The sequence below is a fragment of the Arachis hypogaea genome, chromosome 15 (genome assembly GCF_003086295.3).
Source record: "Arachis hypogaea cultivar Tifrunner chromosome 15, arahy.Tifrunner.gnm2.J5K5, whole genome shotgun sequence".
Taxonomy (NCBI): Eukaryota; Viridiplantae; Streptophyta; class Magnoliopsida; order Fabales; family Fabaceae; genus Arachis; species Arachis hypogaea.
The window spans coordinates 65,134,142-65,153,674 of record NC_092050.1 but is presented as its reverse complement, the minus strand read 5'-3'; positions in this window follow the sequence as shown (position 1 = coordinate 65,153,674).

The window sequence follows — 19,533 nt, the reverse complement described above, 5'->3', positions numbered from 1 at the left end:
AGAGGCAATAATTCTTCTCAGTATCCCAATGCAAAAATAATGAAAAATAACGAATCCTAAAAACTATGAATGTGTAGAGAGAAAACCTAGAGGAGAGGAAAACTAGATCTAAAAACTTAAAACTATGCGGAATGAATGTTGTTGTTGGTTTCTGCATGTTCTCTGGCTCTAGTCTGCTTTTCTGGGCCGAAACTAGGTCAAAATAGGGCCCGAAATTGCCCCCAGCATGTCACGCGGACGCGTCATTCAGGCGGACGCGTCATTCAGCATTTCGCTTCTCCACGCGGACGCGTCGTCCACGCCTCCGCGTCGCTTGTGCTATTCCATGCCACGCGGTCGTGTCATCCATGCGGCCGCGTCACTGCGATTTCCACTCTTTCGCGCGGTCGCGTCATCCATGCGGCCGCGTCACTTCTCGCTGGTCATCTCCTTAATTCCTTGTGTTCCTTCTATTTTTGCAAGCTTCCTCTCCAATCTCCAACTCATTCATGCCCTATAAAGCCTGAAACACTTAACACATAGATCATGGCATCAAATGGAATAAAGGAGAAATAAAATACATAATTAAAAGTCTCTAGGAAGCAAGTTTTCAATCATGCAATAACTTTAGGAAGGAATTATAAATGCATGCTTATTTAATGAATAAGTGGGTAAAAATCATGATAAAACCACATATTTAAACACAATATAAACCATAAAATAGTGGTTTATCACACAAGCGCAAAGCGCGCACGCGCGTCGGCAGCGTATTTTAGCTTTCTGGGCGAAGGACCAAAGAGTTGTGCCATTTTTGGGCCAACTCTGTGTCTCAACCCACGTGGACGCACGCTGTACGCGTCTGCGCCACTCCCTGGTTCTTCGCTTACGCGTTGGCCTACTCCGCGCCTACGCGTCCATTCCATAAGCTCGAACCATCCAGGCGAACGCGCACAGTGCACATGCGCCGATGCGTTTTAGCATCACCCAGGCCAAAGGACCTGAGAGTTGTGCCAACTCTGGGCCTCTTTTGTGCCTCTGGCCCAGCAATTCTGTGTGGACACATACCGTACACGTCTGCGCCGATCCCTAACTCTTCCATCTACGCGTAGGCGCGTATGGCGCCTCCGCGCCACTTCCCTATTTCTATCACCCACGCGGATGCGAACGGTGCGCGCTCGCGTTGATTTAAAAATCCCATTTAACCAGGGACGCGAAGCCCTAGCGCATTCGTGCAACCCCCATTCATCCCCTTCTCTCCAACGTTCCTTTTCTTCTCTCCCTCCATCTTCAACCTCCCACCTCTGAACAACCAACCACCAGCTACCCTCCGGCGAGCGGCCCACGACCATCGCCGCCGCCGTTGCCACCCAACCCCCTCTTCTTCACTCCCTCTCTTTCACTCGACACTCTCTGTCTCTGCTCTCTCTCGCAGCCAGCCTCAGCGCCGCCCCAAGCACCCCCGCGACCCCCATTGTCGCCGGCGCGAGCTCCATGGTGACGTCTAACTATCGCTCCACTTCACCTTCCCTTCATTTGCCCCATTCAGTTTCTGCATCCCAGGTTCCATACCCTCCCCTGTTCTACCTCCTTTTCACTGCTTTATGTTAATTACATTAGTTTAGTTAGATTAGCATAGTTAGTTAGTTTAGTTTGATTTAGGTGGTTAGCGAATCTGGACTGAGTAGTGAATTTAGGCTTGTTTGAATTTCTGCTGCTAAGTGAAATTACTCTGTTTTGTTGTATTACTCTGTTGATGCTACTTACTTGTGACGGATTGGTGAAGGGAATGCTGATTGAAGCAACTGCTGCTGTTCTTTGTGCTGTTTGAATTGCGTTGCTGCTGAACTATTGGCTGTCTGTTACATCCATATGAATTCATATATTTGATTTTGTGTTTCTAATTATTGATGAACTCATATGGAATCTAACTTGACTGTTTGAATTTGGAAATTAGCTAATTTGCTGCTGAATTGCTGCCGGATTTTTCTTTACCATGGTACTTGAATTGACATTGTTTGATGGGTGTAACAAACTTCTATTTGATGATTTTTGTGTCAATTAGAATGTTGTTGCCTAGATGGTTTTGGAATTTCTTCAAGAACCTGCTTACAAGTTTTGGTCATACTTGTTATAGTCCTTACTTGCTTGCAATGTTAGTCCACTCATACACATTGCATAGTAGAGTAAATTTTTAGATTGACCATAAACTCGGTTTTCACTTGAGGTTAAGCCCAATTTGCTTGCCTTCACAAGATTGATGATCTCTTTTACCCATGTGGCCACTGTGATTCAATTCCTCTCTATCCAATTTATCCTTGGTCACATGGTGCATGAAATTTTTTTGTCAAATCTCATCTCAATCCTTGTGACTTGCATGCATTGTTAGAATTGGTGTTAAATGTGCTTGATTTACTTGTTTCTCAAGTTCTTGATTTCACCAACACCACTAGTGATCCTTGCATTGATTGATGGTTTGTTCCATATTAGTTGTTTCCTAGCTATACCATATTTCATCATCAATGACTTGATGCATTTCATGATTATGAACGTGCTTATATTCTTATTTCGTGCATTCCTTTTGAATTGAGCTGGTAACCACCATATCACTGATTTTCAACTTGATTTCTAACTTTAACCTGTTTAACCGACTTACTTCTTTTGGTTTTCAACCTAACTCTTTTTATCATTATTTTGGATATGGTGTTTCCGAAGCTTGATGAACAAGTAATGCACAACATATGGTCCGAATTCTTGGTTTGAAGTTTGGTTTGCATTCTGAATTCTGAATTTGAAGTTTAGTTTGGCTTGCATTCCAAGAAATCTTCTTTCTTTATTCATTTCATGAGTATGATTTACTTTGAGTGTTTTATATCCATTTGGCTATCTGCTTATATTGTATCATCTCTGTTTTTCAGGATGTCGGATAAAGGAAAAGCTATAGCCACTACTTCCAAAAAGAGGAAGCGCTCTAAAACCTCTACCCCCTCACCATATGCTACATATGCCAAGAATCCGCTAAATGAAGAAGACAAAGAAAATCAGCTACTCCCATCCACTGATTTAACCAAATTCCCCAACCTCTACTGTGAGCTACGCTTCTCCAGTTATAAGAAGAAAAATCTGAACATTGAGAAGAAGCTGAACCTTCCCAATGAAGTGAGGCATGCCATAAACACCCGCATCTCAGAGTTGGGATTGGATTTCGTTGATAGGGACTTAGGAAGGATTAACATCTCATGGGTTAAGGAGTTTTACTGTAACTTCTTCCGAGCGAACTTGGATTCAGTGCACTTAAGGGGTAGAGAGATTATGATCACTAAGGATGCTATAGGGGATGCACTGCTTTGTAGAGTTGGTACTCCTGACACTTGTGCTTACCAGCAGGCAGAGGTAGCTCTCCTCTCCATGACTTTTGACTATGAGGCGCTTAAGCGCGTGATCGCTACACTGGACGCTCCCTGGGTGATGAATTTGAACAACAAGAAGCCCAAGGGGATGCTATCTACATATCTGTCTAAGGAGGCTAGGACCTGGCAGCAGATATTTGCCCACTATGTCCTACCTACCAGTCACTTCTCAGAGATTTCGATGGATATGCTAGTTCTGATAGGGTGTGTCATGGAAGGAAAAGAGGTGTATTTCCCCCGGCTGATTAGGCATAGCATGTGGAGAGCTCATATTCGCGGCTTGCTACCGTTTCCTACACTGGTTACTAGTTTAACTAAGCTAGCTGATGTCCCGTGGGAGGACGATGACGTGACACCACCACCCCCAGATGACGACGACAAGGAAGTTACTATTCCATGGGGTGGATGGGTGCACAAGAAGCTCGCGACCAGACATCGTTCTCGGGCTAGAGCGGTAGTTGAGGCAGCCAGACCCTCTTCCTCCACAGCAGCAGCAGAACCCTCTTCCTCCACAGCAGCCGCAGCATCCTTACCACCACCTCCACTAGCACCTGAGCCGACTTATCTGTTAGTGTAGCACCTTCTTCGCTTCATGGTGCGCTTCGAGCATCGTGTTATGCGCCGTCTCGACCGCATAAACCAGGTGTTCGCATGACAGGGCATTGAGCTCCCTTCACTTCCAAACTCTCCCACCTCTGACGAGCAGGACCAGGAGGAGGAGCATAGTGAGGATGCTCCTTCAATTTGTGTGGTGTCTAGTCCCTCAAGGGAGAGCTTCTGGCGCTTCAGCTCCTGTAGCTCGTGCCCTTGCTTTTCCTGTTCCTTAAGCAGCTTGCAGAGCATGCTATTTTGATTTTGTTGTTCTTCCTTAAGTTTCTCCATAGCTTCTTACAGCTTGGTGATAGATGCTTCTAGGCGGGTCCAATAGTCAATTTGAGGGATTTCTGGGAGGAACTCCTGCGCCCTCCATTTAATGGAGTTATCTTGCACTTGTTGTCCTTCCATTGACTTCTTGGTGATTGGGTGTTCGACTGGGATAAATTCATCTACTCCCATCTTCACTCCAGCATCTTTACACAACAGAGAGATTAAGCTTGGGTAAGCCAATTTGGCTTCAGTGGAGTTCTTATTTGCAATTGTGTAAATTTCACAAGAAATCAGATAATGAATTTCCACTTCGTTTTCCAGCATAATACAATGAATCATCACTGCTCTTTTGACAGTGACCTCAGAGCGGTTGCTAGTGGGCAGTATAGAACGCCCAATGAAGTCCAACCAGCCCCTTGCAACTGGTTTGAGATTTCTTCTCTTGAGTTGGTTTGGGACGCCTTTTGAGTTGGTTATCCACCTAGTTCCAGGGAGGCATATGTCCTCTAGCACTTGGTCCAACTCCTTATCTACTCTCACCATTATCCTATTAAAGGATTCTGGATCATCTTGTAGTTGAGGCAGTTTGAAGACCTCTCTTATTTTGTCCAGGTGGAAGTAAATAATCCTCCCTCTGGCCATAGTTCAAAAGTTATGAAAGGCGGTTTCAGTTATTCTCTGCTTATCTGTTAGCCACATATTTGAGTAGAATTCCTGAACCATGTTTCTTCCCACCTTTGTCTCAGGATTACCTAGAATTTCCCATCCTCTGTTTCGAATCTGCTCTTGGATATCCGCATATTCGTCTTCTTTCAGATCGAATTTAACTTCCGGGATCACTGACCTCAGACCCATTATTTTGTGGTAATGGTCTACATGTTCTTTGGTTAAGAACCTCTCTTGATTCGAAAGACTCTTTGGAGTATTCTCTTTCTTGCCTCTTGAATTGGTTTGTTTTCCCTTAGGAGCCATGATCTTAATGAGTCTTAGCTCGGTGATCACGGAAAAACACACCAAACTTAGAGGTTTGCTTGCCCTCAAGCAAAAGAAAGGAAAGGAGAGAGATAGGAGGAGAGTCAAATTCGAATGGTGGAGAGATGGGGATGGCCGAATGTGTATTTATAAGTGGAGGGGAGGGATTTCAAAAATTTGAAAAAGATATGATAAAAAGATATGATTGGTGAAAAGAAATAGAGTCATGATATGAAAAAGTTGAGATTTTTAAAATGGAAAAGATATAAAGGAGTTAAATCTAAAAATTTGTTGATGCATCTAAGAATTAAGAGATGATATGATGAGTTGGAAAAGATTTGGAAAGAAATTGAGAAGATAATTGAGTTTTGGAAGAAGATTTGGAAAGGATTTGAAAGAAAATTGAAAAGGAATTTAGAAAATTATTGAATTTTTGAAAATTGAAGGTGAATGATGAAAATTTGTAACGTGTTTATGCAGAAAATTATGAATCAAAACATGAAAGTTTGAAAAATTTTGAAGTGAAAAACAAAATCTTCTCCCCCTGCTTTTCTGGCGTTAAACGCCCAGAATGGTATCCATTTTGGCGTTTAACGCCCATATATTATCCATTGTGGGCGTTTAACGCCTAGCCAGGTACCCTGGCTGGCGTTAAACGCCAGAAATCTTTGATCACTGGGTGTTTTTCTGAATGCCCAGGATGCTGCAATTCTGGCGTTAAACGCCCAGAATGGTACCCATTCTGGCGTTTAACACCCAAAATGGTATCTTTACTAGCGTTAAACGCCAAGAATGGTATCCATTCTGGCGTTTAACGCCCAAAATACCCCTTGCTGGCGTTTTCTTGCCAGTGAGCTCCTTTTCTCTGCTTTTTCCGCTGAATCCTTCTGTAACTCTGTGAATTCCTACAATTTGATGATTAACCTTGAAGAGAATTTATATCAAACTCCTATAAATATTATTTAAATAACAAATAACTTGCTAATGGCTGGGTTGCCTCCCAGCAAGCGCTTCTTTATTGTCTTTAGCTGGACCTTTACTGAGCTTTATTCTAGTCTCAGTTTTGAGCATTCTTTCTCAAAATTGCTTTCAAGATAATGTTTGATTCTTTGTCCATTAACAATAAACTTTTTGTCAGAGTCAATATCCTGAAGCTCAAGATATCCATATGGTGACACACTTGTAATCACATATGGTCCCCTCCATTGGGATTTTAATTTCCCGGGGAATAATCTGAGCCTAGAGTTAAACAGCAGAACCTTCTGTCCTGACTCAAAGACTCTAGATGATAGTTTCTTATCATGCCACCTTTTTGTTTTTCCTTATAAATTTTTGCATTTTCAAAAGCATTGAGTCTGAATTCCTCTAGCTCATTCAGCTGGAGCAATCTTTTCTCTCCAGCTAACTTAGCATCCAGGTTTAGGAATTGGTGCACGAAATTGTGATCTCTGGTAATGGCTCCAAAAACTTGGTGCTCTAATCTCAATTCATAATTTGTCACAACTTCGATACAACTGACCAGCAAGTGCACTGGGTCGTCCAAGTAATAAACCTTACGTGAGTAAGGGTCGATCCCATGGAGATTGTTGGTATGAAGCAAGCTATGGTCACCTTGTAAATCTCAGTCAGGCGGATAATAATTGATTATGGAGTTTTTGAAAATAATACTAATTAAATAGAAAATAAGGATAGAAACACTTATGTAATTCATTGGTGAGAATTTCAGATAAGCGTGTAGAGATGCTTTCGTTCCTCTGAATCTCTGCTTTCCTGCTGCCTTCATCCAATCAATCTTACTCCTTTCCATGGATGGCTTTATGCAAGGGCATCACCATTGTCAATGGCTACATCCCATCCTCGTGTGAAAATGGTCCAAATGCTCTGTCACAGCACGGCTAATCATCTGAGGTTCTCGATCATGCTGGAATAGGATTCACCCTCCTTTTGCGTCTGTCACCACGCCCAGCACTCGCGAGTTTGAAGCTCGTCACAGTCATTCAATCCCTAAATCCTACTCGGAATACCACAGACAAGGTTTAGACTTTCTAGATTCTCATGAATGCCGCCATAAATCTAGCTTACACCACGAAGATTCTGATTAAGAGATCTAAGAGATAATCATTCAATCGAAGGTAGAACGGAAGTGGTTGTCAGGCACGCGTTCATGAGGAATGATGATGATTGTCACGTTCATCACATTCAAGTTGAAGTGCGAATGAATATCTTAGAAGCGGAATAAGTTGAATTGAATAGAAAACAATAGTATTTTGCATTAATCTTTGAGGAACAGCAGAGCTCCACACCTTAATCTATGGAGTGTAGAAACTCTACCGTTGAAAATACATAAGTCCGAGGTCCAGGCATGGCCGAATGGCCAGCCCCCAAAACGTGATCTAAGATAGCATACAACTGATCAAAGATGTCTAATACAATAGTAAGAAGTCCTATTTATAATAAACTAGCTACTAGGGTTTACAGAAGTAAGTAATTGGTGCATAAATCCACTTCCGGGGCCCACTTGGTGTGTGCTTGGGCTGAGCTTGAAGTCTACACGTGGAGAGGTCATTCTTGGAGTTGAACGCCAGCTTTTGTGCCATTTTGGGCGCTGAACTCCACTTTGCAACTTGTTTCTGGCGCTGGACGCCAGAATTGGGCAGAGAGCTGGCGTTGAACGCCAGTTTACGTCATCTAAACTTGGGCAAAGTATGGACTATTATATATTGCTGGGAATCCCTGGATGTCTACTTTCCAACGCAATTGGAAGCGCGCCATTTTGAGTTCTGTAGCTCCAGAAAATCCAATTTGAGTGCAGGGAGGCCAGAATCCAACAGCATCAGCAGTCCTTCTTCAACCTCTGAATCTGATTTTTGCTCAAGTCCCTCAATTTTAGCCAGAAAATACCTGAAATCACAGAAAAACACACAAACTCATAGTAAAGTCCAGAAATGTGAATTTAACATAAAAGCTAATGAAAACATCCCTAAAAGTAACTAGATTCTACTAAAAACATACTAAAAACAATGCCAAAAAGCGTATAAATTATCCGCTCATCACAACACCAAACTTAAATTGTTGCTTGTCCCCAAGCAACTAAAAATCAAATAGGATAAAAACAAGAGAATATACTATAAATTCCAAACCATCAATGAAACATAGCTCCAATCAGATGAGCGGGACTTGTAGCTTTTTGCCTCTTGAATAGTTTTGGCATCTCACTTTATCCATTGAGGTTCAGAATGATTGGCATCTATAGGAACTCAGAGTTTAGATAGTGTTATTGATTCTCCTAGTTCAGTATGATGATTCTTGAACACAGCTATTTTATGAGTCTTGGCCGTGGCCCTAAGCACTTTGTTTTCCAGTATTACCACCGGATACATAAATGCCACAGACACATAATTGGGTGAACCTTTTCAGATTGTGACTCAGCTTTGCTAAAGTCCCCAATTAGAGGTGTCCAGGGTTCTTAAGCACACTCTTTTTTTGCTTTGGACCTTGACTTTAACCGCTCAGTCTCAAGTTTTCACTTGACACCTTCACGCCACAAGCACATGGTTAGGGACAGCTTGGTTTAGCCACTTAGACTAGTATTTTATTCCTTTAGGCCCTCCTATCCACTGATGCTCAAAGCCTTGGGATCCTTTTTATTTGCCCTTGCCTTTTGGTTTTAAGGGTTATTGGCTTTTTGCTCTTGCCTCTTGGTTTTAAGAGCTTTTGGCTTTTTATGGTTGCTTTTTCTTTTTCTTTCTATTTTTTTCGCCTATTTTTTTTCTCTTTTTTTTTTTGTAAGCTTTGTTCTTTGCTGCTTTTTCTTGCTTCAAGAATCATTTTTATGATTTTTCAGATTATCAAATAACATGTCTCCTTGTCATCATTCTTTCAAGAGTCAACATATTTAACATTCTTAAACAACAACTTCAAAAGACATATGCACTGTTCAAGCATTCATTCAGAAAACAAGAAGCATTGTCACCACATCAATATAATTAAACTAAGTTCAAGGATAAATTCGAAACTCATGTACTTCTTGTTCTTTTGAATTAAAACATTTTTCATTTAAGATAGGTGATGGATTCATAGGACATTCATAACTTTAAGACAAAGTTACTAACTACTAATGATCATGTAATGAAGACACAATCATAGATAAGCACTTAACATAGAGAAAACGAAAAACAGAGAATGTAAGAACAAGGAATGAGTCCACCTTAGTGATGGTGACGTTTCCTTCTTGAGGAACCAATGATGTCCTTGAGCTCTTCTATATCTCTTCCTTGTCTTTGTTGCTCCTCCCTCATTTCTTTTTGATCTTCTCTAATTTCATGAAGGATGATGGAGTGCTCTTGATGTTCCACCCTTAATTGTCCCATGTTGGAACTTAATTCTTCTAGGGAGGTGTTGATGTGCTCCCAATAGTTTTGTGGAGGAAAATGCATTTTAGGCATCTCCGGGATCTCATGGCGATGAGCTTCATGCGTCTCTTGAGATCCATGAATGGGCTCTCTTGCTTGCTCCATCTTTTTCTTAGTGATGGGCTTCTCTTCCTCAATGTGAATGTCTCCTTCTATGAAAGCTCCAGCTAAGTAACATAGATGGCAAATAAGATGAGGAAAAGCTAGCCTTGCCCCAGGGGAGGGCTTTTCGGCTATTTTGTAGAGTTCAAGGGAGATGACTTCATGAACTTCTACTTTCTCTCCAATCATGATGCTATGGATCATGATGGCCCGATCCACAGTAACTTCAGATCGGTTGCTAGTGGGGATGATGGAGCGTTGGATGAACTCCAACCATCCTCTAGCCACAGGCTTGAGGTCCAGTCTTCTTAATTGAACCGGCTTGCCTTTGGAGTCAATCTTCCATTGAGCTCCTTCCACACATATGTCCATGAGGACTTGGTCCAACCTTTGATTAAAGTTGACCCTTCTAGTGTAGGGGCGCTCATCTCCTTGCATCATAGGCAAGTTAAACGCCAACCTCACATTCTCCGGACTAAAATCTAAGTATTTCCCCCGAACCATTGTAACATAATTCTTTGGATTCGGGTTCTTACTTTGATCATGGTTCCTAGTGATCCATGCATTGGCATAGGACTCTTGAACCATTAGGATGCCGACTTGTTGAATGGGGTTTGTTAGAACTTCCCAACCTCTTCTTTGGATTTCATGTCGGATCTCCGGATACTCATTTCTCTTGAGTTTGAAAGGGACCTCGGGGATCACCTTCTTCTTGGCCACAACATCATAGAAGTGGTCTTGATGAACTTTGGAGATGAACCTTTCCATCTTCCATGACTCGGAGGTGGAAGCTTTTGTCTTCCCTTTCCCTTTTCTAGAGGATTCTCCGGTCTTAGGTGCCATCAATGGTAATGGAAAAACAAAAAGCTTATGCTTTTACCATACCAAACTTAGAATTTTGCTTGCCCTCGAGCAAGAGAAGAAAGAATAGATGAAGAAAAAGAAGAAAATATGGAGAGGAGGGGGGGGAGGTGTGTTTCGGCCAAAAAGAGAAAAGAGGGTTGTGTTGTATGAAAATGAGGAAGAATGGAGGGTTATATATAGGGAAGGGAGGGGGGTAAGTTCGGCCATTTAGGGTGGGTTTGGGTGGGAAATTGATTTTGAATTTTGAAGGTAGGTGGAGTTTATGAGGTAGGTTTATGGGGAAGAGTGGATGGATGTGAGTGGTGAGGAGGTGATGGGGAAGAGAGATTGAGGTGTTTCGTGAAGGGTTTTGGGGAAGAGTGTTTATGGGATTGTGTGAAAGTGGGGTGAGAAGAAGTAAGTGGAGATAGGTGGGGATCCTGTGGGGTCCACAGATCCTGAGGTGCTTAAGGATTTACAACCTTACACCAAATTGGGCATGCAAAATGCCCTTGCACACAATTCTGGGCGTTCAGCGCCAGATTGGTGCTTGTTCTGGGCGTTGAACGCCCATTTATTGCCCATTTCTGGCGTTGAACGCCAGAACCATGCTTGTTCTGGGCGTTCAGCGCCAGCTCTTCTCCAGGGTGCATTTCTGGCGTTCAAACGCCCAGATGCTGCCCATTTCTGGCATTTAGTGCCAGAACCATGCTCTGTTCTGGCGTTGAACGCCCAAAACATGCTTCTTACTGGCGTTTAAACGCCAGTAAGGTCTTCCTCCAGGGTGTGATTTTCCTTCTGCTGTTTTTGATTCCGTTTTCAATTTTTTTTTTATTTTGTGACTCCACATGATCATGAACCTAATAAAACATGAAAAATAATGAAAACTAGATAAATAAACATTGGGTTGCCTCCCAACAAGCGCTTCTTTAATGTCAATAGCTTGACAGTGGGCTCTCATGGAGCCTCACAGATGTGCAGAGCTTTGTTGAGACCTCCTAACACCAAACTTAGAGTTTGGATATGGGGGTTTGACACCAAACTTAGAGTTTGGTTGTGGCCTCCCAACACCAAACTTAGAGTTTGACTGTGGGGGCTTTGTTTGACTCTGCTTTGAGAGAAACTTTTTATGCTTCCTCTCCATGGATGCAGAGAGAGATCCTTGAGTTGTAAACACAAGGTTGCCCTCATTTATTTGAAGGATCAATTCTCCTCTGTCCACATCAATCACAGCTCTTGCTGTGGCTAGGAAAGGTCTTCCTAGGATGATGGATTCATCCTTATCCTTCCCAGTATCTAGGACTATGAAATTAGTAGGGATGCAAAGGCCTTCAACTTTTACTAACACGTCCTTTACTTGTCCATAAACCTGTTTTCTTGAATTGTCTGCCATCTCTAATGAGATTTTAGCAGCTTGCACCCCAAAGATTCCCAGTTTCTCTATTACAGAGAGGGGCATGAGGTTTATTTTTGAACCAAGGTCACACAGAGCCTTAAAGATCATGGTGCCTATGGTACAAGGTATTAAGAACTTTCCAGGATCCTGTTTCTCCTGAGGCAATCTCAGTTGATCCAGATCACTTAGTTCATTGGTGAACAAGGGAAGTTCATCTTCCCAAGTCTCAATACCAAATAATTTTGCATTCAACTTCATAATTGCACCAAGAAACTTGGCAGCTTGCTCTTCAGTAACATCCTCATTCTCTTCAGAAGAGGAATACTCATCAGAGCTCATGAATGGCATAAGGAGGTTTAATGGAATCTCTATGGTCTCTAGTTGAGCCTCAGATTCCTTTGGTTCCTCAAAGGGAAACTCCTTATTGATCACTGGACGTCCTAGGAGGTCTTCCTCCTTGGGATTCACGTCCTCTCCTTCCTTCACAGGTTCGGCCATGGTGATTAATTCAATGGCCTTGCACTCTCCTTTTGGATTTTCTTCTGTATTGCTTGGGAGAGTACTAGGAGGGATTTCAGTGATCCTTTTACTCAGCTGGCCCACTTGTGCTTCCAAATTTCTAATGGAGGACCTTGTTTCATTCATGAAACTTACAGTGGCCTTAGATAGATCAGAGACTAAGTTTGCTAAATTAGAGGTATTTTGTTCAGAATTATCTGTCTGTTGCTGAGTGGATGATGGAAAAGGCTTGCTATTGCTAAACCTATTTCTTCCACCATTATTAAAGCCTTGTTGAGGCTTTTGTTGATCCTTCCATGAGAAATTTGGATGATTTCTCCATGATGGATTATAGGTGTTTCCATAAGGTTCACCTAAGTAATTCACCTCTGCTATTGCAGGGTTCTCAGGATCATAAGCTTCTTCTTCAGAAGATGCCTCTTGAGTACTGTTGGATGCAGCTTGCATTCCATTCAGACTCTGAGAAATCATATTGACTTGCTGAGTCAATATTTTGTTCTGAGCCAATATGGCATTCAGAGTATCAATTTCAAGAACTCCCTTCTTCATAGGCGTCCCATTATTCACAGGATTCCTTTCAGAAGTGTACATGAACTGGTTATTAGCAACCATGTCAATGAGTTCTTGAGCTTCTGCAGGTGTTTTCTTTAGGTGAATGGATCCACCTGCAGAAGTATCCAATGACATCTTTGATAGCTCAGATAAACCATCATAGAATATATCCAGGATGGTCCATTCTGAAAGCATGTCAGAAGGACACTTTTTGGTCAGCTGCTTGTATCTTTCCCAAGCTTCCTAGAGGGATTCACCTTCTTTCTGTCTGAAGGTTTGAACATCCACTCTAAGCTTGCTCAGCTTTTGAGGAGGAAAGAACTTGGCTAAGAAAGCTGTGACCAGCTTGTCCAAAGAGTTCAGGCTATCTCTGGGTTGAGAATCCAACCACACTCTAGCTCTGTCTCTTACAGCAAAAGGGAAAAGCATGAGCTGTAGACTTCAGGATCTACTCCATTAGTCTTAACAGTATCACATATCTGCAAGAATTCAGTTAACAACTGAAAAGGATCTTCAGATGAAAGTCCATGAAACTTGCAATTCTGCTGCATCAGAGAAACTAGCTGAGATTTCAGCTCAAAATTGTTTGCTCCAATAGCAGGAATAGAGATGCTTCTTCCATGTAAATTGGAATTTGGTGCAGTAAAGTCACCAAGCATTCTCCTTGCATTATTATTATTTTCGGCTACCATCTCCTCTTCCTGTTCAAAAATTTCTGAAAGGTTATCTCTGGATTGTTGTAATTTAGCTTCTCTTAGTTTCCTCTTCAGAGTCCTTTTAGGTTCTGGATCTGCTTCAACAAGAATATTCTTGTCTTTGCTCCTGCTCATATGAAAAAGAGGGACAGAAAAATAATAATACTAGGGATCCTTTTTACCATAGTATAGAGGTCCCTGTGTGAATAGAAGAAAAGAAGAAGAGAAAATCTGAACTCAGAGAGAGAGAGGGAGTTCGGATTTTTGGTGAGTGATGTGAGGAAGAGATGTTAGTAGATGAATAAATAATTAGAAGAAGATGAGGGAGAAGGATTTTCGAAAATAATTTTTTGAAAAAGAGTTAGTGATTTTCGAAAATAGTTTTTGAAAAAGGTTAGTAGTTTTCGAAATTTTTAAAATCAAAAGTTAAAATAATTAATTAATTAAAAAGAAATTTTGAAAAAGAGGGAAGATATTTTCGAAAATTAGAGAGAGAGAGTTAGTTAGGTAGTTTTGAAAAAGATAAGAAACAAACAAAAAGTTAGTTAGTTAGTTGAAACAAATTTGAAAATCAATTTTGAAAAGATAAGAAGATAAGAAGTTAGAAAAGATATTTTAAAATCAAATTTTTGAAAAAGACATGATTTTGAAATAGATAAGATAAGAAGATATTTTTGAAAAGATATGATCGAAATTAGTTTTGAAAAAGATTTGATTTTTAAAATCACAATTAATGACTTGATTCACAAGAAATCACAAGATATGATTCTAGAACTTAAAGTTTGAATCTTTCTTAACAAGCAAGTAACAAACTTGAAATTTTTGAATCAAAACATTAATTGATGATGTTATTTTCGAAAATTAGGAGGTGAAGATAAGAAAAAGATTTTTGAAAAATATTTTTAAAATTTTCGAAAATAACTAAGAAAAATGAAAAAGATTTGATTTTTGAAATAGATTTTGAAAAAGATAAGATTTTTAAATTGAAAATTTGATTTGACTCATAAAAACAACTAGATTTTTAAAATTTTTTGAAAAAGTCAAATCTAATTTTCGAAATTTTAAGAGAGAAAAAGGGGAAGATATTTTTTTTATTTTTGAATTTTTATGATGAGAGAGAAAAACAACAAAAATGGTGCAATGCATGAAATTTTTGGATCAAAACAATGAATGCATACAAGAATGCTATGAATGTCAAGATGAACACCAAGAACACTTTGAATGTCAAGATGAACATCAAGAACTTATTTTTGAAAATTTTTAAATGCAAAGAAAACATGCAAGACACCAAACTTAGAAATCTTTCATGTTTAGACTCTATGGATGCAAAAATGCACATGAAAAACAAGAAAAGACACAAAACATGAAAACATCAAGATCAAACAAGAAGACTTACCAAGAACAACTTGAAGATCATGAAGAACACTATGAATGCATGAATTCTCAAAAAATGCAAGATGAATATGCAATTGACACCAAACTTTAAATCTGACTCAAGACTCAAACAAGGAATACAAAATATTTTTTATTTTTATGATTTTATGAAATTTTTTTGTATTTTCTTTTAATTTTTTCAAAAACAAAGGAGAAATTTTTGAAAGAAATTTTTGAAAAATGTTTGAAAACTTTTTGAAAAGAAAATGAAAAGAAAGTTACCCAATCTGAGCAACAAGATGAACCGTCAGTTGTCCAAACTCGAACAATCCCCGGCAATGGCGCCAAAAACTTGGTGCACGAAATTGTGATCTCTGGTAATGGCTCTAAAAACTTGGTGCTCTAATCTCAATTCATAATTTGTCACAACTTCGATACAACTGACCAGCAAGTGCACTGGGTCGTCCAAGTAATAAACCTTACGTGAGTAAGGGTCGATCCCATGGAGATTGTTGGTATGAAGCAAGCTATGGTCACCTTGTAAATCTCAGTCAGGCGGATAATAATTGATTATGGAGTTTTCGGAAATAATACTAATTAAAGAGAAAATAAGGATAGAAACACTTATGTAATTCATTGGTGAGAATTTCAGATAAGCGTGTAGAGATGCTTTCGTTCCTCTGAATCTCTGCTTTCCTGCTGCCTTCATCCAATTAATCTTACTCCTTTCCATGGATGGCTTTATGCAAGGGCATCACCGTTGTCAATGGCTACATCCCATCCTCGTGTGAAAATGGTCCAAATGCTCTGTCACAGCACGGCTAATCATCTGAGGTTCTCGATCATGCTGGAATAGGATTCACCCTCCTTTTGCGTCTGTCACCACGTCCAGCACTCGCGAGTTTGAAGCTCGTCACAGTCATTCAATCCCTGAATCCTACTCTTCACAGACAAGGTTTAGACTTTCCGGATCATAATGAATGCCGCCATCAATCTAGCTTACACCACGAATATTCTGATTAAGAGATCTAAGAGATAATCATTCAATCGAAGGTAGAACGGAAGTGGTTGTCAGGCACGCGTTCATGAGGAATGATGATGATTGTCACGTTCATCACATTCAGGTTGAAGTGCGAATGAATATCTTAGAAGCGAAATAAGTTGAATTGAATAGAAAACAGTAGTATTTTGCATTAATCTTTGAGGAACAGCAGAGCTCCACACCTTAATCTATGGAGTGTAGAAACTCTACCGTTGAAAATACATAAGTGAAAGTTCCAGGCATGGCCGAATGGCCAGCCCCCAAAATGTGATCTAAGATAGCATACAACTGATCAAAGATGTCTAATACAATAGTAAGAAGTCCTATTTATAATAAACTAGCTACTATGGTTTACAGAAGTAAGTAATTGATGCATAAATCCACTTTTGGGGCCCACTTGGTGTGTGCTTGGGCTGAGCTTGAAGTCTACACGTGGAGAGGTCATTCTTGGAGTTGAACGCTAGCTTTTGTGCCATTTTGGGCGCTGAACTCCACTTTGCAACTTGTTTCTGGCGCTGGACGCCAGAATTGGGCAGAGAGCTGGCATTGAATGCCGGTTTGCATCATCTAAACTTGGGCAAAGCATGGACTATTATAAATTTCTGGGAAGCCCTGGATGTCTATTTTCCAACGCAATTGGAAGCGCACCATTTTGAGTTCTGTAGCTCCAGAAAATCCACTTTGAGTGCAGGGAGGTCAGAATCCAACAGCATCAGCAGTACTTCTTCAACCTCTGAATATGATTTTTGCTCAAGTACCTCAATTTCAGCCAGAAAATACCTGAAATCACAGAAAAACACACAAACTCATAGTAAAGTCCAGAAATGTGAATTTAACATAAAAACTAATGAAAACATCCCTAAAAGTAACTAGATTCTACTAAAAACATGCTAAAAACAATGCCAAAAAGCGTATAAATTATCCGCTCATCAGGAATCTAGTTACCCAGTAGGCCTTATGTTCCAGTTCCACGGGCAGATGACAGGCCTTGCCATACACAAGCTGGTATGGAGAGGTTCCTTTAGGAGTTTTGAATGCTGTTCTGTATGCCCGCAGAGCATCATCCAAGCTTTTAGCCCAATCCCTTCTGCGGGAAATTACAGTCCATTCCAGGATTCTTTTTAGTTCTCTATTAGAGACTTCAGCCTGCCCATTTGTCTGTGGATGATATAGAGTTGCTACTTTGTGGCTAATTCTATATTGGACCATAACAGAGTAAAGCTGTTTATTGCAGAAATGAGTGCCCCATCACTGATTAGTAGTCTAGGGACACCAAACCTGCTGAAGATATGTTTCTGAAGGAACTTCAGTACTATCTTAGTATCATTAGTAGGTGTTGCAATGGCTTCTACCCATTTAGATACGTAGTCTACTGCCACCAGAATGTAAGTGTTTGAGTATGATGGTGGGAAAGGACCCATGAAGTCAATACCCCATACATCAAACAACTCAATCTCTAAGATCCCTTGTTGAGGCATGGCATAACCATGAGGCAAGTTACCAGCTCTCTGGCAACTGTCACAGTTACGCACAAACTCTCGAGAATCTCTATAGAGAGTAGGCCAGTAGAAGCCACATTGGAGGACCTTAGTGGCTTTTCGCTCATCTCCGAAATGTCCTCCATATTGTGATCTATGGCAATGCCATAGGATCTTCTGTGCCTCTTCTCTAGGCACACATCTGCGGATCATTCCGTCTACACATCTCTTAAAGAGATATGGTTCATCCCACAAGTAGTACTTTGCATCTGAAATCAGTTTTTTTGTTTGCTGCCTGCTGTACTCCTTGGGTATGAATCTCACAGCTTTATAATTTGCAATGTCTGCAAACCATGGTGCTTCCTGAATGGCAAAGAGTTGCTCATCCAGAAAGGTCTCGGAGATCTCAGTAGGAGGGAGGGACGCCCCTGCTACTGGTTCTATCCGGGACAGGTGATCAGCTACCTGGTTCTCTGTCCCTTTTTTGTCTCTTATTTCTATATCAAACTCTTACAGAAGCAACACCCATCTTATGAGCTTGGGTTTTGAATCCTGCTTTGTGAGTAGATATTTAAGAGCAGCATGGTCAGTATACACAATCACTTTTGATCCTACTAAATAGGATCTAAACTTGTCAATGGCATAAATCACTGCAAGCAGCTCTTTTTCTGTGGTTGTGTAATTCTTCTGTGCGTAATTTAGAACGCGGCTTGTATAGTAAATGACGTGCAGAAGCTTGTTGTGCCTCTGTCCTAATACTACACCAATAGCATGGTCACTAGCATCACACATTAATTCAAATGGTAATGTCCAGTCTGGTGCAGAAATGACTGGTGCTGTGACCAGCTTAGCTTTCAGAGTTTCAAACGCCTGCAGACACTCTCTATCAAAATTAAATGGCATGTCAGCAGCTAGCAGATTGCTCAGAGGTTTTGCGATTTTCGAGAAATCCTTTATAAACCTCCTATAGAATCTTGCATGCCCCAGAAAGCTTCTTATTGCCTTAACATTGGCAGGTGGTGGTAATTTTTCAATTACCTCTACCTTAGCTTGATCCACCTCTATTTCCTCGCTCAAAATTTTGTTCCCAAGGACAATTCCCTCAGCCACTATGAAGTGACATTTCTCAGTGTTTAAAACCAGGTTAATCTCTTGGCACCTTTTCAGAACAAGTGCTATATGGTCAAGACAGGAGCTGAAAGAGTTTTCAAATACTGAGAAGTCATCCATGAAGACTTCTAGAAATTTTTCTACCATATCAGAGAAAATAGAGAGCATGCACCTCTGAAAGGTTGCAGGTGCATTGTAGGACATGTGAAAAGGCATCCTTCTGTAGCCAAATACTCCATATGGACATGTGAATGTTGTTTTCTCTTGGTCTTGAGGATCTACTATAATTTGGTTATAGCCTAAATAGCCATCCAAAAAGCAGTAGTATTCATGACCTGCTAGTCTCTCTAGCATCTGGTCTATGAATGGCAATGGAAAATAATCCTTTCTGGTGGCTGTATTGAGCTTTCTGTAGTCAATACACATACGCCACCCTATAACTGTTCTTGTAGGAACCAGTTCATTTTTTTCATTCTGAATCACTGTCATACCTCCCTTCTTTGGGACGACTTGGACAGGGCTCACCCAAGGGCTATCAGAGATAGGATAAATGATCCCAGCCTCTAGTAACTTAATGACCTCATTCTACACCACCTCCTTCATGGCTGGATTCAGCCGCCTCTGTGGTTGAACCACTGGCTTAGCATCATCCTCCAAAAGGATCTTGTGCATGTATCTGGATGGGCTAATGCCCTTAAGATCACTTATGGACCACCCAAGAGCTGTCTTGTGTGTCCTTAGCACTTGAATTAGTGCTTTCACTTCCTGTGGATTTAAAGCAGAGC